The 24,259-nt window shown below is 43.7% G+C and overlaps 1 long non-coding RNA gene across 1 annotated transcript; it reads left to right on the top strand.

The window, feature by feature from the left end:
• Positions 1 to 12,456: 12,456 nt before the first annotated feature.
• Positions 12,457 to 23,560, top strand: LOC307181465. The gene is made up of 3 exons (XR_013826831.1): positions 12,457 to 12,524; positions 21,898 to 21,979; positions 23,476 to 23,560. It is a non-coding gene; the product is annotated as an uncharacterized lncRNA (long non-coding RNA).
• Positions 23,561 to 24,259: the final 699 nt, after the last annotated feature.

Below are 24,259 nucleotides of genomic sequence, written 5' to 3'. Positions count from 1 at the left end.
GTGGCTGTGTCTTTTTGATTTTAATTTCCCTAAGCTATAGGACCATAAGTGGAAGTGCCCTAGGCTCTGTTGCTTTGTTTTTTAGATGTTTCAGGAAACACCATACACTTCTCCCAATTGTCTGTTGGCAATTTACATCCCGCCCATCAGCATAACAAGGCTCCCAGTTCTCAATGGCCTGTTGCCTTTCTGGATTTTACACTTTTTTCAGATGGCCCTTTTGACCAGGGGGAAGTGAGACTTCATTGTAGTGCAGATTTCCTTTGCAAGCTTGCTTGGTTGGCCAAAAAGGGCGTATGCGTTTTTTCCTGAATATATTCAGGAAAAAACGCATACGCCCTTTTTGGCCAAGTGCATCATTGTGGACGTTCTGCCTCTTTTCCTATGCTTTCAATGCAATTCCAGTCTACCTCCTGAAATCGGTTTCCTGCAATTCTGCCCCTCTTTCAAGTCCTCTTGGCAGCCTTACTTCAGTCTATTTTTGGACGATAGCTGTCATTTATAACTCTGCAGGTTTGTGAATTACAGTGCCCCTGAGCTCCTTTCTTCAACTCGCTTTCTTTTGAGCTGGCCGCAACACCGCAGGATGGCTTCAGGCCCTAATCTGGTTCCGGTACGGCACGCTGAGCCTTTGGTTATTTCCTCTTCCTGGTGGGAAATGAGAGTTAAATTTGCCCGTCCAGACACCTCCAGCTAGCCTCTCATTGGTTCTCGCTATTCCTGTTCATCTTCCGCAGAAATTGCAAACTGGGCCAAACAGGAGGTTAAAGGCGCTGACTCTCCAAGTGGGGAGAGTGTTAGTAAAGCGTCTGGAATGTTGCACCTGAGTACCAGGGGAGGAAAACTGAGACATATTTGAACACGTCTCCCGTTCACATGGTTGATCATACTTGGGTTCCACATGCATGTTTTAGCTGAAGGAAGAATACCTTAAACCTGGAGAGTTGAGACCCGTGTAATGGGTACCATGCAATATGACTTCAAAGGGTCTTCATTTGCTCACCGAACCTCTCCAATCCTATCACTGCTGCGTTTATGCCCCTGTACACACGCTTGATTCTCTTTTGGAGACATAGCAATCCATAAGTTTTAAGATACTTACTAGTCAGGTACATTCTTAGGCGTTTAATATGGGGTGTTGAGTCCATTTCGTTGAGCAAGGAGTAGCTCTTGTCTATTCCATATTTGACTTAAGGAACTTTATCTGTGCTCATTTCAATCTCTGGTCTTATGCAGCACCCAAACTCACCTTTACCCTTAAGCAAGCATAAGTTGGTTTTCTAAATTTGAGTCCCTGTTCTGTTCTGTAATTCAGTTCCTGTGTAGCCAAGTTTACATTCCGTGTATTACTGATATCTTATGATGTTTCTTTTTCTGTGTGACTTACTTCAGTTAGAATCATCATACCTGAATCCACTCATTGTGCTGCTACGGGCCTGATGACACAGATTTCATTGCTGAGTGATATTGCTTTGTAAGTAAATACCACAACTTCTTTATCCATTTTTCACTTTCTGCGATGTTGAACTTGTACTGTAAACGAGGTTCTTGTAAACAGAGCCGTTCCAAACTTTGGGGTGGCTGTGTCTTTTTGATTTTAATTTCCCTAAGCTATAGGACCATAAGTGGCAGTGCCCTAGGTTCTGTTGCTTTGTTTTTTAGATGTTTCAGGAAACACCATACACTTCTCCCGAGTGGTTGTTGGCAATTTACATCCCGCCCATCAGCATAACAAGGCTCCCAGTTCTCCATGGCCTGTCCTGCCTTTCTGGATTTTACACTTTTTTCAGATGGCCCTTTTGACCGGGGGGAAGTGAGACTTCATTGTAGTGCAGATTTCCTTTGCAAGCTTGCTTGGTTGGCCAAAAAGGGCGTATGCGTTTTTTCCTGAATATATTCAGGAAAAAACGCATACGCCCTTTCTGGCCAAGTGCATCATTGTGGACGTTCTGCCTCTTTTCCTATGCTTTCAATGCAATTCCAGTCTACCTCCTGAAATCGGTTTCCTGCAATTCTGCCCCTCTTTCAAGTCCTCTTGGCAGCCTTACTTCAGTCTATTTTTGGACGATAGCTGTCATTTATAACTCTGCAGGTTTGTGAATTACAGTGTCCCTGAGCTCCTTTCTTCAACTCGCTTTCTTTTGAGCTGGCCGCAACACCGCAGGATGGCTTCAGGCCCTAATCTGGTTCCGGCACGGCATGCTGAGCCTTTGGTTAATTCCTCTTCCTGGTGGGAAATGAGAGTTAAATTTGCCCGTCCAGACACCTCAGGCTAGCCTCTCATTGGTTCTCGCTATTTCTGTTCATCTTAAGCAGAAATTGCAAACTGGGCCAAACAGGAGGTTAAAGGGACTGACTCTCCAAGTCGGGAGAGTGTTAGTAAAGCGTCTGGAATGTTGCACCCGAGTACCAGGGTACGAAAACTGAGACATATTTGAACACGTCTCCCGATCACATGGTTGATCATACTCTAGGTTCCACATGCATGTTTTAGCTGAAGGAAGAATACCTTAAACCTGGGTAGTTGAAACCCGTGGAATGGGTTCCATGCAATATGACTTCAAAGGGTCTTCATTTGCTCACCGAACCTCTCCAATCCTATCACTGCTGCGTTTATGCCCCTGTACACATGCTTGATTCTCTTTCAGAGACATAGCAATCCATAGGTTTTAAGATACTTACTAGTCAGGTACATTCTTAGGCGTTTAATATGCGGTGTTGAGTCCATTTCGTTGAGCAAGGAGTAGCTCTTGTCTATTCCATATTTGGCTTAAGGAACTTTATCTGTGCTCATTTCAATCTCTGGTTTTATGCAGCACCCCAACTCACCTTTACCCTTAAGCAAGAATAAGTTGGTTTTCTAAATTTGAGACCCTGTTCTGTTCTGTAATTCAGTTCCTGTGTAGCCAAGTTTACATTCCGTGTATTACTGATATCTTATGGTGTTTCTTTTTCTGTGTGACTTATTTCAGTTAGAATCATCATACCTGAATCCACTCATTGTGCTGCTAAGGGCCTGATGACACAGATTTCATTGCTGAGTGATATTGCTTTGTAAGTAAATACCACAACTTCTTTATCCATTTTTCACTTTCTGCGATGTTGAACTTGTACTGTAAACGAGGTTCTTGTAAACAGAGGCGTCCCAAACTTTGGGGTGGCTGTGTCTTTTTGATTTTAATTTCCCTAAGCTATAGGACCATAAGTGGAAGTGCCCTAGGCTCTGTTGCTTTGTTTTTTAGATGTTTCAGGAAACACCATACACTTCTCCCGAGTGTCTGTTGGCAATTTACATCCCGCCCATCAGCATAACAAGGCTCCCAGTTCTCCATGGCCTTTCCTGCCTTTCTGGATTTTACACTTTTTTCAGATGGCCCTTTTGACCAGGGGGAAGTGAAACTTCATTGTAGTGCAGATTTCCTTTGCAAGCTTGCTTGGTTGGCCAAAAAGGGCGTATGCGTTTTTTCCTGAATATATTCAGGAAAAAACGCATACGCCCTTTTTGGCCAAGTGCATCATTGTGGACGTTCTGCCTCTTTTCCTATGCTTTCAATGCATTTCCAGTCTACCTCCTGAAATCGGTTTCCTGCAATTCTGCCCCACTTTCAAGTCCTCTTGGCAGCCTTACTTCAGTCTATTTTTGGACGATAGCTGTCATTTATAACTCTGCAGGTTTGTGAATTACAGTGCCCCTGAGCTCCTTTCTTCAACTCGCTTTCTTGTGAGCTGGCCGCAACACCGCAGGATGGCTTCAGGCCCTAATCTGGTTCCGGCATGTCACGCTGAGCCTTTGGTTATTTCCTCTTCCTGGTGGGAAATGAGAGTTAAATTTGTCCGTCCAGACACCTCCAGCTAGTCTCTCATTGGTTCTCGCTATTCCTGTTCATCTTCCGCAGAAATTGCAAACTGGGCCAAACAGGAGGTTAAAGGCGCTGACTCTCCAAGTGGGGAGAGTGTTAGTAAAGCGTCTGGAATGTTGCACCCGAGTACCAGGGGAGGAAAACTGACACATATTTGAACACGTCTCCCGTTCACATGGTTGATCATACTTGGGTTCCACATGCATGTTTTAGCTGAAGGAAGAATACCTTAAACCTGGAGAGTTGAGACCCGTGTAATGGGTACAATGCAATATGACTTCAAAGGGTCTTCATTTGCTCACCGAACCTCTCCAATCCTATCACTGCTGCGTTTATGCCCCTGTACACATGCTTGATTCTCTTTCGGAGACATAGCAATCCATAGGTTTTACGATACTTACTAGTCAGGTACATTCTTAGGAGTTTAATATGGGGTGTTGAGTCCATTTCGTTGAGCAAGGGGTAGCTCTTCTCTATTCCATATTTGACTTAAGGAACTTTATCTGTGCTCATTTCAATCTCTGGTTTTATGCAGCTCCCTAACTCACCTTTACCCTTAAGCAAGCATAAGTTGGTTTTCTAAATTTGAGACCCTGTTCTGTTCTGTAATTCAGTTCCTGTGTAGCCAAGTTTACATTCCGTGTATTACTGATATCTTATGATGTTTCTTTTTCTGTGTGACTTATTTCAGTTAGAATCATCATACCTGAATCCACTCATTGTGATGCTAACGGCCTGATGACATAGATTTCATTGCTGAGTGATATTGCTTTGTAAGTAAATACCACAACTTCTTTATCCATTTTTCACTTTCTGCGATGTTGAACTTGTACTGTAAACGAGGTTCTTGTAAACAGAGGCGTCCCAAACTTTGGGGTGGCTGTGTCTTTTTGATTTTAATTTCCCTAAGCTATAGGACCATAAGTGGAAGTGCCCTAGGCTCTGTTGCTTTGTTTTTTAGATGTTTCAGGAAACACCATACACTTCTCCCAAGTGTCTTTTGCCAATTTACATCCCGCCCATCAGCATAACAAGGCTCCCAGTTCTCAATAGCCTGTTGCCTTTCTGGATTTTACACTTTTTTCAGTTGGCCCTTTTGACCGGGGGGAAGTGAGACTTCATTGTAGTGCAGATTTCCTTTGCAAGCTTGCTTGGTTGGCCAAAAAGGGCGTATGCGTTTTTTCCTGAATATATTCAGGAAAAAACGCATACGCCCTTCCTGGCCAAGTGCATCATTGTGGACGTTCTGCCTCTTTTCCTATGCTTTCAATGCAATTCCAGTCTACCTCCTGAAATCGGTTTCCTGCAATTCTGCCCCGCTTTCAAGTCGTCTTGGCAGCCTTACTTCAGTCTATTTTTGGACGATAGCTGTCATTTATAACTCTGCAGGTTTGTGAATTACAGTGCCCCTGAGCTCCTTTCTTCAACTTGCTTTCTTGTGACCTGGCCGCAACACCGCAGGATGGCTTCAGGCCCTAATCTGGTTCCGGCACGGCACGCTGAGCCTTTGGTTATTTCCTCTTCCTGGTGGGAAATGAGAGTTAAATTTGCCCGTCCAGACACCTCCAGCTAGTCTCTCATTGGTTCTCGCTATTCCTGTTCATCTTCCGCAGAAATTGCAAACTGGGCCAAACAGGAGGTTAAAGGCGCTGACTCTCCAAGTGGGGAGAGTGTTAGTAAAGCGTCTGGAATGTTGCACCCGAGTACCAGGGGAGGAAAACTGAGACATATTTGAACACGTCTCCCGTTCACATGGTTGATCATACTTGGGTTCCACATGCATGTTTTAGCTGAAGGAAAAATACCTTAAACCTGGAGAGTTAAGACCCGTGTAATGGGTACCATGCAATATGACTTCAAAGGGTCTTCATTTGCTCACCGAACCTCTCCAATCCTATCACTGCTGCGTTTATGCCCCTGTACACATGCTTGATTCTCCTTCGGAGACATAGCAATCCATAGGTTTTAAGATACTTACTAGTCAGGTACATTCTTAGGCGTTTAATATGTGGTGTTGAGTCCATTTCGTTGAGCAAGGAGTAGCTCTTGTCTATTCCATATTTGACTTAAGGAACTTTATCTGTGCTCATTTCAATCTCTGGTTTTATGCAGCACCCCAACTCACCTTTCCCCTTAAGCAAGCATAAGTTGGTTTTCTAAATTTGAGACCCTGTTCTGTTCTGTAATTCAGTTCCTGTGTAGCCAAGTTTACATTCCGTGTATTACTGATATCTTATGATGTTTCTTTTTCTGTGTGACTTACTTCAGTTAGAATCATCATACCTGAATCCACTCATTGTGCTGTTAAGGGCCTGATGACACAGATTTCATTGCTGAGTGATATTGCTTTGTAAGTAAATACCACAACTTCTTTATCCATTTTTCACTTTCTGTGATGTTGAACTTGTACTGTAAACGAGGTTCTTGTAAACAGAGCCGTTCCAAACTTTGGGGTGGCTGTGTCTTTTTGATTTTAATTTCCCTAAGCTATAGGACTATAAGTGGAAGTGCCCTAGGTTCTGTTGCTTTGTTTTTTAGATGTTTCAGGAAATACCATACACTTCTCCCGAGTGGTTGTTGGCAATTTACATCCCGCCCATCAGCATAACAAGGCTCCCAGTTCTCCATGGCCTGTCCTGCCTTTCTGGATTTTACACTTTTTTCATATGGCCCTTTTGACCGGGGGGAAGTGAGACTTCATTGTAGTGCAGATTTCCTTTGCAAGCTTGCTTGGTTGGCCAAAAAGGGCGTGTGCGTTTTTTCCTGAATATATTCAGGAAAAAACGCATACGCCCTTTTTGGCCAAGTGCATCATTGTGGACGTTCTGCCTCTTTTCCTATGCTTTCAATGCAATTCCAGTCTACCTCCTGAAATTGGTTTCCTGCAATACTGCCCTGCTTTCAAGTCCTCTTGGCAGCCTTACTTCAGTCTATTTTTGGACGATAGCTGTCATTTATAACTCTGCAGGTTTGTGAATTACAGTGCCCCTGAGCTCCTTTCTTCAACTTGCTTTCTTGTGACCTGGCCGCAACACCGCAGGATGGCTTCAGGCCCTAATCTGTTTCCGGTATGGCACGCTGAGCCTTTGGTTATTTCCTCTTCCTGGTGGGAAATGAGAGTTAAATTTGCCCGTCCAGACACCTCCAGCTAGTCTCTCATTGGTTCTCGCTATTCCTGTTCATCTTCCGCAGAAATTGCAAACTGGGCCAAACAGGAGGTTAAAGGCGCTGACTCTCCAAGTGGGGAGAGTGTTAGTAAAGCGTCTGGAATGTTGCACCCGAGTACCAGGGGAGGAAAACTGAGACATATTTGAACACGTCTCCCGTTCACATGGTTGATCATACTTGGGTTCCACATGCATGTTTTAGCTGAAGGAAGAATACCTTAAACCTGGAGAGTTGAGACCCGTGTAATGGGTACCATGCAATATGACTTCAAAGGGTCTTCATTTGCTCACCGAACCTCTCCAATCCTATCACTGCTGCGTTTATGCCCCTGTACACATGCTTGATTCTCTTTCGGAGACATAGCAATCCATAGGTTTTAAGATACTTACTAGTCAGGTACATACTTAGGCGTTTAATATGCGGTGTTGAGTCCATTTCGTTGAGCAAGGAGTAGCTCTTGTCTATTCCATATTTGACTTAAGGAACTTTATCTGTGCTCATTTCAATCTCTGGTTTTATGCAGCACCCCAACTCACCTTTACCCTTAAGCAAGCATAAGTTGGTTTTCTAAATTTGAGACCCTGTTCTGTTCTGTAATTCAGTTCCTGTGTAGCCAAGTTTACATTCCGTGTATTACTGATATTTTATGATGTTTCTTTTTCTGTGTGACTTACTTCAGTTAGAATCATCATACCTGAATCCACTCATTGTGCTGCTAAGGGCCTGATGACACAGATTTCATTGCTGAGTGATATTGCTTTGTAAGTAAATACCACAACTTCTTTATCCATTTTTCACTTTCTGCGATGTTGAACTTGTACTGTAAACGAGGTTCTTGTAAACAAAGCCGTTCCAAACTTTGGGGTGGCTGTGTCTTTTTGATTTTAATTTCCCTAAGCTATAGGACCATAAGTGGAAGTGCCCTAGGTTCTGTTGCTTTGTTTTTTAGATGTTTCAGGAAACACCATACACTTCTCCCAAGTGGTTGTTGGCAATTTACATCCCGCGCATCAGCATAACAAGGCTCCCAGTTCTCCATGGCCTGTCCTGCCTTTCTGGATTTTACACTTTTTTCAGATGGCCCTTTTGACCGGGGGGAAGTGAGACTTCATTGTAGTGCAGATTTCCTTTGCAAGCTTGCTTGGTTGGCCAAAAAGGGCGTATGCGTTTTTTCCTGAATATATTCAGGAAAAAACGCATACGCCCTTTTTGGCCAAGTGCATCATTGTGGACGTTCTGCCTCTTTTCCTATGCTTGCAATGCAATTCCAGTCTACCTCCTGAAATCGGTTTCCTTTAATTCTGCCCCGCTTTCAAGTCCTCTTGGCAGCCTTACTTCAGTATATTTTTGGACGATAGCTGTCATTTATAACTCTGCAGGTTTGTGAATTACAGTGCCCCTGAGCTCCTTTCTTCAACTCGCTTTCTTGTGAGCTGGCCGCAACACCGCAGGATGGCTTCAGGCCCTAATCTAGTTCCGGTACGGTACGCTCAGCCTTTGGTTATTTCCTCTTCCTGGTGGGAAATGAGAGTTAAATTTGCCCGTCCAGACACCTCCAGCTAGCCTCTCATTGGTTCTCGCTATTCCTGTTCATCTTCCGCAGAAATTGCAAACTGGGCCAAACAGGAGGTTAAAGGCGCTGACTCTCCAAGTGGGGAGAGTGTTAGTAAAGCGTCTGGAATGTTGCACCCGAGTACCAGGGGAGGAAAACTGACACATATTTGAACACATCTCCCGTTCACATGGTTGATCATACTTGGGTTCCACATGCATGTTTTAGCTGAAGGAAGAATACCTTAAACCTGGAGAGTTGAGACCCGTGTAATGGGTACCATGCAATATGACTTCAAAGGGTCTTCATTTGCTCACCGCACCTCTCCAATCCTATCACTGCTGCGTTTATGCCCCTGTACACATGCTTGATTCTCTTTCGGAGACATAGCAATCCATAGGTTTTATGATACTTACTAGTCAGGTACATTCTTAGGCGTTTAATATGCGGTGTTGAGTCCATTTCGTTGAGCAAGGAGTAGCTCTTGTCTATTCCATATTTGACTTAAGGAAATTTATCTGTGCTCATTTCAATCTCTGGTTTTATGCAGCACCCTAACTCACCTTTACCCTTAAGCAAGCATAAGTTGGTTTTCTAAATTTGAGACCCTGTTCTGTTCTGTAATTCAGTTCCTGTGTAGCCAAGTTTACATTCCGTGTATTACTGATATCTTATGATGTTTCTTTTTCTGTGTGACTTATTTCAGTTAGAATCATCATACCTGAATCCACTCATTGTGATGCTAACGGCCTGATGACATAGATTTCATTGCTGAGTGATATTGCTTTGTAAGTAAATACCACAACTTCTTTATCCATTTTTCACTTTCTGCGATGTTGAACTTGTACTGTAAACGAGGTTCTTGTAAACAGAGGCGTCCCAAACTTTGGGGTGGCTGTGTCTTTTTGATTTTAATTTCCCTAAGCTATAGGACCATAAGTGGAAGTGCCCTAGGCTCTGTTGCTTTGTTTTTTAGATGTTTCAGGAAACACCATACACTTCTCCCAAGTGTCTGTTGGCAATTTACATCCCGCCCATCAGCATAACAAGGCTCCCAGTTCTCAATGGCCTGTTGCCTTTCTGGATTTTACACTTTTTTCAGATGGCCCTTTTGACCGGGGGGAAGTGAGACTTCATTGTAGTGCAGATTTCCTTTGCAAGCTTGCTTGGTTGGCCAAAAAGGGCGTATGCGTTTTTTCCTGAATATATTCAGGAAAAAACGCATACTCCCTTCCTGGCCAAGTGCATCATTGTGGACGTTCTGCCTCTTTTCCTATGCTTTCAATGCAATTCCAGTCTACCTCCTGAAATCGGTTTCCTGCAATTCTGCCCCGCTTTCAAGTCCTCTTGACAGCCTTACTTCAGTCTATTTTTGGACGATAGCTGTCATTTATAACTCTGCAGGTTTGTGAATTACAGTGCTCCTGAGCTCCTTTCTTCAACTCGCTTTCTTGTGACCTGGCCGCAACACCGCAGGATGGCTTCAGGCCCTAATCTGGTTCCGGCCCGGCATGCTGAGCCTTTGGTTAATTCCTCTTCCTGGTCGGAAATGAGAGTCAAATTTGCCCGTCCAGACACCTCCAGCTAGCCTCTCATTGGTTCTCGCTATTCCTGTTCATCTTCCGCAGAAATTGCAAACTGGGCCAAACAGGAGGTTAAAGGCACTGACTCTCCAAGTGGGGAGAGTCTTAGTAAAGCGTCTGGAATGTTGCACCCGAGGACCAGGGGAGGAAAACTGAGACATATTTGAACACGTCTCCCGATCACATGGTTGATCATACTGTAGGTTCCACATGCATGTTTTAGCTGAAGGAAGAATACCTTAAACCTGGGTAGTTGAAACCCGTGGAATGGGTACCATGCAATATGACTTCAAAGGGTCTTCATTTGCTCACCGAACCTCTCCAATCCTATCACTGCTGCGTTTATGCCCCTGTACACATGCTTGATTCTCTTTCGGAGACATAGCAATCCATAGGTTTTACGATACTTACTAGTCAGGTACATTCTTAGGCGTTTAATATGCGGTGTTGAGTCCATTTCGTTGAGCAAGGAGTAGCTCTTGTCTATTCCATATTTGACTTAAGGAACTTTATCTGTGCTCATTGCAATCTCTGGTTTTATGCAGCACCCCAACTCAACTTTACCCTTAAGCAAGCATAAGTTGGTTTTCTAAATTTGAGACCCTGTTCTGTTCTGTAATTCAGTTCCTGTGTAGCCAAGTTTACATTCCGTGTATTACTGATATCTTATGATGTTTCTTTTTCTGTGTGACTTATTTCAGTTAGAATCATCATACCTGAATCCACTCATTGTGCTGCTAAGGGCCTGATGACATAGATTTCATTGCTGAGTGATATTGCTTTGTAAGTAAATACCACAACTTCTTTATCCATTTTTCACTTTCTGCGATGTTGAACTTGTACTGTAAACGAGGTTCTTGTAAACAGAGGCGTCCCAAACTTTGGGGTGGCTGTGTCTTTTTGATTTTAATTTCCCTAAGCTATAGGACCATAAGTGGAAGTGCCCTAGGTTCTGTTGCTTTGTTTTTTAGATGTTTCAGGAAACACCATACACTTCTCCCTAGTGGTTGTTGGCAATTTACATCCCGCCCATCAGCATAACAAGGCTCCCTGTTCTCCATGGCCTGTCCTGCCTTTCTGGATTTTACACTTTTTTCAGATGGCCCTTTTGACCGGGGAGAAGTGAGACTTCATTGTAGTGCAGATTTCCTTTGCAAGCTTGCTTGGTTGGCCAAAAAGGGCGTATGCGTTTTTTCCTGAATATATTCAAGAAAAAACGCATACGCCCTTTTTGGCCAAGTGCATCATTGTGGACGTTCTGCCTCTTTTCCTATGCTTTCAATGTAATTCCAGTCTACCTCCTGAAATCGGTTTCCTGCAATTCTGCCCCGCTTTCAAGTCGTCTTGGCAGCCTTACTTCAGTCTATTTTTGGACGATAGCTGTCATTTATAACTCTGCAGGTTTGTGAATTACAGTGCCCCTGAGCTCCTTTCTTCAACTTGCTTTCTTGTGACCTGGCCGCAACACCGCAGGATGGCTTCAGGCCCTAATCTGGTTCCGTCACGGCACGCTGAGCCTTTGGTTATTTCCTCTTCCTGGTGGGAAATGAGAGTTAAATTTGCCCGTCCAGACACCTCCAGCTAGTCTCTCATTGGTTCTCGCTATTCCTGTTCATCTTCCGCAGAAATTGCAAACTGGGCCAAACAGGAGGTTAAAGGCGCTGACTCTCCAAGTGGGGAGAGTGTTAGTAAAGCGTCTGGAATGTTGCACCCGAGTACCAGGGGAGGAAAACTGAGACATATTTGAACACGTCTCCCGTTCACATGGTTGATCATACTTGGGTTCCACATGCATGTTTTAGCTGAAGGAAGAATACCTTAAACCTGGAGAGTTAAGACCCGTGTAATGGGTACCATGCAATATGACTTCAAAGGGTCTTCATTTGCTCACCGCACCTCTCCAATCCTATCACTGCTGCGTTTATGCCCCTGTACACATGCTTGATTCTCTTTCGGAGACATAGCAATCCATAGGTTTTATGATACTTACTAGTCAGGTACATTCTTAGGCGTTTAATATGCGGTGTTGAGTCCATTTCGTTGAGCAAGGAGTAGCTCTGTCTATTCCATATTTGACTTAAGGAACTTTATCTGTGCTCATTTCAATCTCTGGTTTTATGCAGCACCCTAACTCACCTTTACCCTTAAGCAAGCATAAGTTGGTTTTCTAAATTTGAGACCCTGTTCTGTTCTGTAATTCAGTTCCTGTGTAGCCAAGTTTACATTCCGTGTATTACTGATATCTTATGATGTTTCTTTTTCTGTGTGACTTATTTCAGTTAGAATCATCATACCTGAATCCACTCATTGTGATGCTAACGGCCTGATGACATAGATTTCATTGCTGAGTGATATTGCTTTGTAAGTAAATACCACAACTTCTTTATCCATTTTTCACTTTCTGCGATGTTGAACTTGTACTGTAAACGAGGTTCTTGTAAACAGAGGCGTCCCAAACTTTGGGGTGGCTGTGTCTTTTTGATTTTAATTTCCCTAAGCTATAGGACCATAAGTGGAAGTGCCCTAGGCTCTGTTGCTTTGTTTTTTAGATGTTTCAGGAAACACCATACACTTCTCCCAAGTGTCTGTTGGCAATTTACATCCCGCCCATCAGCATAACAAGGCTCCCAGTTCTCAATGGCCTGTTGCCTTTCTGGATTTTACACTTTTTTCAGATGGCCCTTTTGACCGGGGGGAAGTGAGACTTCATTGTAGTGCAGATTTCCTTTGCAAGCTTGCTTGGTTGGCCAAAAAGGGCGTATGCGTTTTTTCCTGAATATATTCAGGAAAAAACGCATACTCCCTTCCTGGCCAAGTGCATCATTGTGGACGTTCTGCCTCTTTTCCTATGCTTTCAATGCAATTCCAGTCTACCTCCTGAAATCGGTTTCCTGCAATTCTGCCCCGCTTTCAAGTCCTCTTGACAGCCTTACTTCAGTCTATTTTTGGACGATAGCTGTCATTTATAACTCTGCAGGTTTGTGAATTACAGTGCTCCTGAGCTCCTTTCTTCAACTCGCTTTCTTGTGACCTGGCCGCAACACCGCAGGATGGCTTCAGGCCCTAATCTGGTTCCGGCCCGGCATGCTGAGCCTTTGGTTAATTCCTCTTCCTGGTCGGAAATGAGAGTCAAATTTGCCCGTCCAGACACCTCCAGCTAGCCTCTCATTGGTTCTCGCTATTCCTGTTCATCTTCCGCAGAAATTGCAAACTGGGCCAAACAGGAGGTTAAAGGCACTGACTCTCCAAGTGGGGAGAGTCTTAGTAAAGCGTCTGGAATGTTGCACCCGAGGACCAGGGGAGGAAAACTGAGACATATTTGAACACGTCTCCCGATCACATGGTTGATCATACTGTAGGTTCCACATGCATGTTTTAGCTGAAGGAAGAATACCTTAAACCTGGGTAGTTGAAACCCGTGGAATGGGTACCATGCAATATGACTTCAAAGGGTCTTCATTTGCTCACCGAACCTCTCCAATCCTATCACTGCTGCGTTTATGCCCCTGTACACATGCTTGATTCTCTTTCGGAGACATAGCAATCCATAGGTTTTACGATACTTACTAGTCAGGTACATTCTTAGGCGTTTAATATGCGGTGTTGAGTCCATTTCGTTGAGCAAGGAGTAGCTCTTGTCTATTCCATATTTGACTTAAGGAACTTTATCTGTGCTCATTGCAATCTCTGGTTTTATGCAGCACCCCAACTCAACTTTACCCTTAAGCAAGCATAAGTTGGTTTTCTAAATTTGAGACCCTGTTCTGTTCTGTAATTCAGTTCCTGTGTAGCCAAGTTTACATTCCGTGTATTACTGATATCTTATGATGTTTCTTTTTCTGTGTGACTTATTTCAGTTAGAATCATCATACCTGAATCCACTCATTGTGCTGCTAAGGGCCTGATGACATAGATTTCATTGCTGAGTGATATTGCTTTGTAAGTAAATACCACAACTTCTTTATCCATTTTTCACTTTCTGCGATGTTGAACTTGTACTGTAAACGAGGTTCTTGTAAACAGAGGCGTCCCAAACTTTGGGGTGGCTGTGTCTTTTTGATTTTAATTTCCCTAAGCTATAGGACCATAAGTGGAAGTGCCCTAGGTTCTGTTGCTTTGTTTTTTAGATGTTTCAGGAAACACCATACACTTCTCCCTAGTGGTTGTTGGCAATTTACATCCCGCCCATCAGCATAACAAGGCTCCCTGTTCTCCATGGCCTGTCCTGCCTTTCTGGATTTTACACTTTTTTCAGATGGCCCTTTTGACCGGGGAGAAGTGAGACTTCATTGTAGTGCAGATTTCCTTTGCAAGCTTGCTTGGTTGGCCAAAAAGGGCGTATGCGTTTTTTCCTGAATATATTCAAGAAAAAACGCATACGCCCTTTTTGGCCAAGTGCATCATTGTGGACGTTCTGCCTCTTTTCCTATGCTTTCAATGTAATTCCAGTCTACCTCCTGAAATCGGTTTCCTGCAATTCTGCCCCGCTTTCAAGTCGTCTTGGCAGCCTTACTTCAGTCTATTTTTGGACGATAGCTGTCATTTATAACTCTGCAGGTTTGTGCATTACAGTGCCCCTGAGCTCCTTTCTTCAACTTGCTTTCTTGTGACCTGGCCGCAACACCGCAGGATGGCTTCAGGCCCTAATCTGGTTCCGTCACGGCACGCTGAGCCTTTGGTTATTTCCTCTTCCTGGTGGGAAATGAGAGTTAAATTTGCCCGTCCAGACACCTCCAGCTAGTCTCTCATTGGTTCTCGCTATTCCTGTTCATCTTCCGCAGAAATTGCAAACTGGGCCAAACAGGAGGTTAAAGGCGCTGACTCTCCAAGTGGGGAGAGTGTTAGTAAAGCGTCTGGAATGTTGCACCCGAGTACCAGGGGAGGAAAACTGAGACATATTTGAACACGTCTCCCGTTCACATGGTTGATCATACTTGGGTTCCACATGCATGTTTTAGCTGAAGGAAGAATACCTTAAACCTGGAGAGTTAAGACCCGTGTAATGGGTACCATGCAATATGACTTCAAAGGGTCTTCATTTGCTCACCGAACCTCTCCAATCCTATCACTGCTGCGGTTATGCCCCTGTACACATGCTTGATTCTCCTTCGGAGACATAGCAATCCATAGGTTTTAAGATACTTACTAGTCAGGTATATTCTTAGGCGTTTAATATGTGGTGTTGAGTCCATTTCGTTGAGCAAGGAGTAGCTCTTGTCTATTCCATATTTGACTTAAGGAACTTTATCTGTGCTCATTTCAATCTCTGGTTTTATGCAGCACCCCAACTCACCTTTACCCTTAAGCAAGCATAAGTTGGTTTTCTAAATTTAAGACCCTGTTCTGTTCTGTAATTCAGTTCCTGTGTAGCCAAGTTTACATTCCGTGTATTACTGTTATCTTATGATGTTTCTTTTTCTGTGTGACTTACTTCAGTTAGAATCATCATACCTGAATCCACTCATTGTGCTCTTAAGGGCCTGATGACACAGATTTCATTGCTGAGTGATATTGCTTTGTAAGTAAATACCACAACTTCTTTATCCATTTTTCACTTTCTGCGATGTTGAACTTGTACTGTAAACGAGGTTCTTGTAAACAGAGCCGTTCCAAACTTTGGTGTGGCTGTGTCTTTTTTATTTTAATTTCCCTAAGCTATAGGACCATAAGTGGAAGTGCCCTAGGTTCTGTTGCTTTGTTTTTTAGATGTTTCAGGAAACACCATACACTTCTCCCGAGTGGTTGTTGGCAATTTACATCCCGCCCATCAGCATAACAAGGCTCCCAGTTCTCCATGGCCTGTCCTGCCTTTCTGGATTTTACACTTTTTTCAGATGGCCCTTTTGACCGGGGGGAAGTGAGACTTCATTGTAGTGCAGATTTCCTTTGCAAGCTTGCTTGGTTGGCCAAAAAGGGCGTGTGCGTTTTTTCCTGAATATATTCAGGAAAAAACGCATACGCCCTTTTTGGCCAAGTGCATCATTGTGGACGTTCTGCCTCTTTTCCTATGCTTTCAATGCAATTCCAGTCTACCTCCTGAAATTGGTTTCCTGCAATTCTGCCCTGCTTTCAAGTCCTCTTGGCAGCCTTACTTCAGTCTATTTTTGGACGATAGCTGTCATTTATAACTCTGCAGGTTTGTGAATTACAGTGCCCCTGAGCTCCTTTCTTCAACTGGCTTTCTTGTGACCTGGCCTCAACACCGCAGGATGGCTTCAGGCCCTAATCTGTTTCCGGTATGGCACGCTGAGCCTTTGGTTATTTCCTCTTCCTGGTGGGAAATGAGAGTTAAATTTGCCCGTCCAGACACTTCCAGCTAGCCTCTCATTGGTTCTCGCTATTCCTGTTCATCTTCCGCAGAAATTGCAAACTGGGCCAAACAGGAGGTTAAAGGCGCTGACTCTCCAAGTGGGGAGAGTGTTAGTAAAGCGTCTGGAATGTTGCACCCGAGTACCAGGGGAGGAAAACTGACACATATTTGAACACGTCTCCCGTTCACATGGTTGATCATACTTGGGTTCCACATGCATGTTTTAGCTGAAGGAAGAATACCTTAAACCTGGAGAGTTAAGACCCGTGTAATGGGTACCATGCAATATGACTTCAAAGGGTCTTCATTTGCTCACCGAACCTCTCCAATCCTATCACTGCTGCGTTTATGTCCCTGTACACATGCTTGATTCTCTTTTGGAGACATAGCAATCCATAGGTTTTACGATACTTACTAGTCAGGTACATTCTTAGGCGTTTAATATGCGATGTTGAGTCCATTTCGTTGAGCAAGGAGTAGCTCTTGTCTATTCCATATTTGACTTAAGGAACTTAATCTGTGCTCATTTCAATCTCTGGTTTTATGCAGCACCCCAACTCACCTTTACCCTTAAGCAAGCATAAGTTGGTTTTCTAAATTTGAGACCCTGTTCTGTTCTGTAATTCAGTTCCTGTGTAGCCAAGTTTACATTCCGTGTATTACTGATATCTTATGATGTTTCTTTTTCTGTGTGACTTACTTCAGTTAGAATCATCATACCTGAATCCACTCATTGTGATGCTAAGTGCCTGATGACATAGATTTCATTGCTGAGTGATATTGCTTTGTAAGTAAATACCACAACTTCTTTATCCATTTTTCACTTTCTGCGATGTTGAACTTGTACTCTAAACGAGGTTCTTGTAAACAGAGGCGTCCCAAACTTTGGGGTGGCTGTGTCTTTTTGATTTTAATTTCCCTAAGCTATAGGACCATAAGTGGCAGTGCCCTAGGCTCTGTTGCTTTGTTTTTTAGATGTTTCAGGAAACACCATACACTTCTCCGGAGTGTCTGTTGGCAATTTACATCCCGCCCATCAGCATAACAAGGCTCCCAGTTCTCCATGGCCTGTTCTGCCTTTCTGGATTTTACACTTTTTTCAGATGGCCCTTTTGACCGGGGGGAAGTGAGACTTCATTGTAGTGCAGATTTCCTTTGCAAGCTTGCTTGGTTGGCCAAAAAGGGCGTATGCGTTTTTTCCTGAATATATTCAGGAAAAAACGCATACACCCTTTTTGGCCAAGTGCATCATTGTGGACGTTCTGCCTCTTTTCCTATGCTTTCAATGCAATTCCAGTCTACCTCCTGAAATCGGTTTCCTGCAATTCTGCCCCGCTTTCAAGTCCTCTTCGCAGCCTTACTTCAGTCTATTTTTGGACGATAGCTGTCATTTATAACTCTGCAGGTTTGTGAATTACAGTGCCCCTGAGCTCCTTTCTTCAACTCGCTTTCTTGTGACCTGGCCGCAACACCGCAGGATGGCTTCAGGCCCTAATCTGGTTCCGGCACGGCACGCTGAGCCTTTGGTTATTTCCTCTTCCTGGTGGGAAATGAGAGTTAAATTTGCCCGTCCAGACACCTCCAGCTAGTCTCTCATTGGTTCTCGCTATTCCTGTTCATCTTCCGCAGAAATTGCAAACTGGGCCAAACAGGAGGTTAAAGGCGCTGACTCTCCAAGTGGGGAGAGTGTTAGTAAAGCGTCTGGAATGTTGCACCCGAGTACCAGGGGAGGAAAACTGAGACATATTTGAACACGTCTCCCGTTCACATGGTTGATCATACTTGGGTTCCACATGCATGTTTTAGCTGAAGGAAGAATACCTTAAACCTGGAGAGTTAAGACCCGTGTAATGGGTACCATGCAATATGACTTCAAAGGGTCTTCATTTGCTCACCGAACCTCTCCAATCCTATCACTGCTGCGTTTATGCCCCTGTACACATGCTTGATTCTCTTTCGGAGACATAGCAATCCATAGGTTTTAAGATACTTACTAGTCAGGTACATTCTTAGGCGTTTAATATGCGGTGTTGAGTCCATTTCGTTGAGCAAGGAGTAGCTCTTGTCTATTCCATATTTGACTTAAGGAACTTTATCTGTGCTCATTTCAATCTCTGGTTTTATGCAGCACCCCAACTCACCTTTACCCTTAAGCAAGCATATGTTGGTTTTCTAAATTTGAGACCCTGTTCTGTTCTGTAATTCAGTTCCTGTGTAGCCAAGTTTCCATTCCGTGTATTACTGATATCTTATGATGTTTCTTTTTCTGTGTGACTTACTTCAGTTAGGATCATCATACCTGAATCCACTCATTGTGCTGCTAAGGGCCTGATGACACAGATTTCATTGCTGAGTGATATTGCTTTGTAAGTAAATACCACAACTTCTTTATCCATTTTTCACTTTCTGCGATGTTGAACTTGTACTGTAAATGAGGTTCTTGTAAACAGAGCCGTTCCAAACTTTGGGGTGGCTGTGTCTTTTTGATTTTAATTTCCCTAAGCTATAGGACCATAAGTGGAAGTGCCCTAGGTTCTGTTGCTTTGTTTTTTAGATGTTTCAGGAAACACCATACACTTCTCCCGAGTGGTTGTTGGCAAATTACATCCCGCCCATCAGCATAACAAGGCTCCCAGTTCTCCATGGCCTGTCCTGCCTTTCTGGATTTTACACTTTTTTCAGATGGCCCTTTTGACCGGGGGGAAGTGAGACTTCATTGTAGTGCAGATTTCCTTTGCAAGCTTGCTTGGTTGGCCAAAAAGGGCGTATGCGTTTTTTCCTGAATATATTCAGGAAAAAACGCATACGCCCTTTTTGGCCAAGTGCATCATTGTGGACGTTCTGCCTCTTTTCCTATGCTTTCAATGCAATTCCAGTCTACCTCCTGAAATCGGTTTCCTGCAATTCTGCCCCGCTTTCAAGTCCTCTTGGCAGCCTTACTTCAGTCTATTTTTGGACGATAGCTGTCATTTATAACTCTGCAGGTTTGTGAATTACAGTGCCCCTGAGCTCCTTTCTTCAACTCGCTTTCTTGTGACCTGGCCGCAACACCGCAAGATGGCTTCAGGCCCTAATCTGGTTCCGGTCCGGCATGCTGAGCCTTTGGTTAATTCCTCTTCCTGGTGGGAAATGAGAGTTAAATTTGCCCGTCCAGACACCTCCAGCTAGCCTCTCATTGGTTCTCGCTATTCCTGTTCATCTTCCGCAGAAATTGCAAACTGGGCCAAACAGGAGGTTAAAGGGACTGACTCTCCACTTAGGGAGAGTGTTAGTAAAGCGTCTGGAATGTTGCACCCGAGTACCAGGGGAGGAAAACTGAGACATATTTGAACACGTCTCCCGATCACATGGTTGATCATACTCTAGGTTCCACATGCATGTTTTAGCTGAAGGAAGAATACCTTAAACCTGGGTAGTTGAAACCCGTGGAATGGGTACCATGCAATATGACTTCAAAGGGTCTTCATTTGCTCACCGAACCTCTCCAATCCTATCACTGCTGCGTTTATGCCCCTGTAAACATGCTTGATTCTCTTTCGGAGACATAGCAATTCTTAGGTTTTAAGATACTTACAAGTCAGGTACATTCTTAGGCGTTTAATATGCGGTGTTGAGTCCATTTCGTTGAGCAAGGAGTAGCTCTTGTCTATTCCATATTTGGCTTAAGGAACTTTATCTGTGCTCATTTCAATCTCTGGTTTTATGCAGCACCCCAACTCACCTTTACCCTTAAGCAAGCATAAGTTGTTTTTCTAAATTTGAGACCCTGTTCTGTTCTGTAATTCAGTTCCTGTGTAGCCAAGTTTCCATTCCGTGTATTACTGATATCTTATGATGTTTCTTTTTCTGTGTGACTTATTTCAGTTAGAATCATCATACCTGAATCCACTCATTGTGCTGCTAAGGGCTTGATGACATAGATTTCACTGCTGAATGATATTTCTTTGTAAGTGAATACCACAACTTCTTTATCCATTTTTCACTTTCTGCGATGTTGAACTTGTACTGTAAACGAGGTTCTTGTAAACAGAGCTGTTCCAAACTTTGGGGTGGCTGTGTCTTTTTGATTTTAATTTCCCTAAGCTATAGGACCATAAGTGGAAGTGCCCTAGGCTCTGTTGCTTTGTTTTTTAGATGTTTCAGGAAACACCATACACTTCTCCCTAGTGTCTGTTGGCAGTTTACATCCCGCCCATCAGCATAACAAGGCTCCCAGTTCTCAATGGCCTGTTGCCTTTCTGGATTTTACACTTTTTTCAGATGGCCCTTTTGGCTGGGGGGAAGTGAGACTTCATTGTAGTGCAGATTTCCTTTGCAAGCTTGCTTGGTTGGCCAAAAAGGGCGTATGCGTTTGGAAAAAACGCATACGCCCTTTTTGGCCAAGTGCATCATTGTGGACGTTCTGCCTCTTTTCCTATGCTTTCAATGCAATTCCAGTCTACCTCCTGAAATCGGTTTCCTGCAATTCTGCCCCGCTTTCAAGTCCTCTTGGCAGCCTTACTTCAGTCTATTTTTGGACGATAGCTGTCATTTATAACTCTGCAGGTTTGTGAATTACAGTGCCCCTGAGCTCCTTTCTTCAACTCGCTTTCTTTTGAGTTGGCCGCAACACCGCAGGATGGCTTCAGGCCCTAATCTGGTTCCGGTACGGCACGCTGAGCCTTTGGTTATTTCCTCTTCCTGGTGGGAAATGAGAGTTAAATTTGCCCGTCCAGACACCTCCAGCTAGCCTCTCATTGGTTCTCGCTATTCCTGTTCATCTTCCGCAGAAATTGCAAACTGGGCCAAACAGGAGGTTAAAGGCGCTGACTCTCCAAGTGGGGAGAGTGTTAGTAAAGCGTCTGGAATGTTGCACCCGAGTACCAGGGGAGGAAAACTGAGACATATTTGAACACGTCTCCCGTTCACATGGTTGATCATACTTGGGTTCCACATGCATGTTTTACCTGAAGGAAGAATACCTTAAACCTGGAGAGTTGAGACCCGTGTAATGGGTACCATGCAATATGACTTCAAAGGGTCTTCATTTGCTCACCGAACCTCTCCAATCCTATCACTGCTGCGTTTATGCCCCTGTACACATGCTTGATTCTCTTTCGGAGACATAGCAATTCTTAGGTTTTAAGATACTTACAAGTCAGGTACATTCTTAGGCGTTTAATATGCGGTGTTGAGTCCATTTCGTTGAGCAAGGAGTAGCTCTTGTCTATTCCATATTTGGCTTAAGGAACTTTATCTGTGCTCATTTCAATCTCTGGTTTTATGCAGCACCCCAACTCACCTTTACCCTTAAGCAAGCATAAGTTGTTTTTCTAAATTTGAGACCCTGTTCTGTTCTGTAATTCAGTTCCTGTGTAGCCAAGTTTCCATTCCGTGTATTACTGATATCTTATGATGTTTCTTTTTCTGTGTGACTTATTTCAGTTAGAATCATCATACCTGAATCCACTCATTGTGCTGCTAAGGGCCTGATGACATAGATTTCACTGCTGAATGATATTGCTTTGTAAGTGAATACCACAACTTCTTTATCCATTTTTCACTTTCTGCGATGTTGAACTTGTACTGTAAACGAGGTTCTTGTAAACAGAGCTGTTCCAAACTTTGGGGTGGCTGAGTCTTTTTGATTTTAATTTCCCTAAGCTATAGGACCATAAGTGGAAGTGCCCTAGGCTCTGTTGCTTTGTTTTTTAGATGTTTCAGGAAACACCATACACTTCTCCCTAGTGCCTGTTGGCAGTTTACATCCCGCCCATCAGCATAACAAGGCTCCCAGTTCTCAATGGCCTGTTGCCTTTCTGGATTTTACACTTTTTTCAGATGGCCCTTTTGGCTGGGGGGAAGTGAGACTTCATTGTAGTGCAGATTTCCTTTGCAAGCTTGCTTGGTTGGCCAAAAAGGGCGTATGCGTTTTTTCCTGAATATATTCAGGAAAAAACGCATACGCCCTTTTTGGCCAAGTGCATCATTGTGGACGTTCTGCCTCTTTTCCTATGCTTTCAATGCAATTCCAGTCTACTTCCTGAAATCGGTTTCCTGCAATTCTGCCCCGCTTTCAAGTCCTCTTGGCAGCCTTACTTCAGTCTATTTTTGGATGATAGCTGTCATTTATAACTCTGCAGGTTTGTGAATTACAGTGCCCCTGAGCTCCTTTCTTCAACTCGCTTTCTTGTGACCTGGCCGCAACACCGCAAGATGGCTTCAGGCCCTAATCTGGTTCCGGTCCGGCATGCTGATCCTTTGGTTAATTCCTCTTCCTGGTGGGAAATGAGAGTTAAATTTGCCCGTCCAGACACCTCCAGCTAGCCTCTCATTGGTTCTCGCTATTCCTGTTCATCTTCCGCAGAAATTGCAAACTGGGCCAAACAGGAGGTTAAAGGGACTGACTCTCCACTTAGGGAGAGTGTTAGTAAAGCGTCTGGAATGTTGCACCCGAGTACCAGGGGAGGAAAACTGAGACATATTTGAACACGTCTCCCGATCACATGGTTGATCATACTCTAGGTTCCACATGCATGTTTTAGCTGAAGGAAGAATACCTTAAACCTGGGTAGTTGAAACCCGTGGAATGGGTACCATGCAATATGACTTCAAAGGGTCTTCATTTGCTCACCGAACCTCTCCAATCCTATCACTGCTGCGTTTATGCCCCTGTACACATGCTTGATTCTCTTTCGGAGACATAGCAATCCATAGGTTTTACGATACTTACTAGTCAGGTACATTCTTAGGCGTTTAATATGCGGTGTTGAGTCCATTTCGTTGAGCAAGGAGTAGCTCTTGTCTATTCCATATTTGGCTTAAGGAACTTTATCTGTGCTCATTTCAATCTCTGGTTTTATGCAGCACCCCAACTCACCTTTACCCTTAAGCAAGCATAAGTTGTTTTTCTAAATTTGAGACCCTGTTCTGTTCTGTAATTCAGTTCCTGTGTAGCCAAGTTTCCATTCCGTGTATTACTGATATCTTATGATGTTTCTTTTTCTGTGTGACTTATTTCAGTTAGAATCATCATACCTGAATCCACTCATTGTGCTGCTAAGGGCCTGATGACATAGATTTCACTGCTGAATGATATTGCTTTGTAAGTGAATACCAAAACTTCTTTATCCATTTTTCACTTTCTGCGATGTTGAACATGTACTGTAAACGAGGTTCTTGTAAACAGAGCTGTTCCAAACTTTGGGGTGGCTGTGTCTTTTTGATTTTAATTTCCCTAAGCTATAGGACCATAAGTGGAAGTGCCCTAGGCTCTGTTGCTTTGTTTTTTAGATGTTTCAGGAAACACCATACACTTCTCCCTAGTGTCTGTTGGCAGTTTACATCCCGCCCATCAGCATAACAAGGCTCCCAGTTCTCAATGGCCTGTTGCCTTTCTGGATTTTACACTTTTTTCAGATGGCCCTTTTGGCTGGGGGGAAGTGAGACTTCATTGTAGTGCAGATTTCCTTTGCAAGCTTGCTTGGTTGGCCAATAAGGGCGTATGCGTTTTTTCCTGAATATATTCAGGAAAAAACGCATACGCCCTTTTTGGCCAAGTGCATCATTGTGGACGTTCTGCCTCTTTTCCTATGCTTTCAATGCAATTCCAGTCTACCTCCTGAAATCGGTTTCCTGCAATTCTGCCCCGCTTTCAAGTCCTCTTGGCAGCCTTACTTCAGTCTATTTTTGGACGATAGCTGTCATTTATAACTCTGCAGGTTTGTGAATTACAGTGCCCCTGAGCTCCTTTCTTCAACTCGCTTTCTTTTGAGTTGGCCGCAACACCGCAGGATGGCTTCAGGCC

This window comes from Stenella coeruleoalba (assembly GCF_951394435.1).
Source record: "Stenella coeruleoalba genome assembly, contig: scaffold_389, whole genome shotgun sequence".
Classification (NCBI taxonomy): domain Eukaryota; kingdom Metazoa; phylum Chordata; class Mammalia; order Artiodactyla; family Delphinidae; genus Stenella; species Stenella coeruleoalba.
This window is presented reverse-complemented; position numbering and strand designations above follow the sequence as displayed.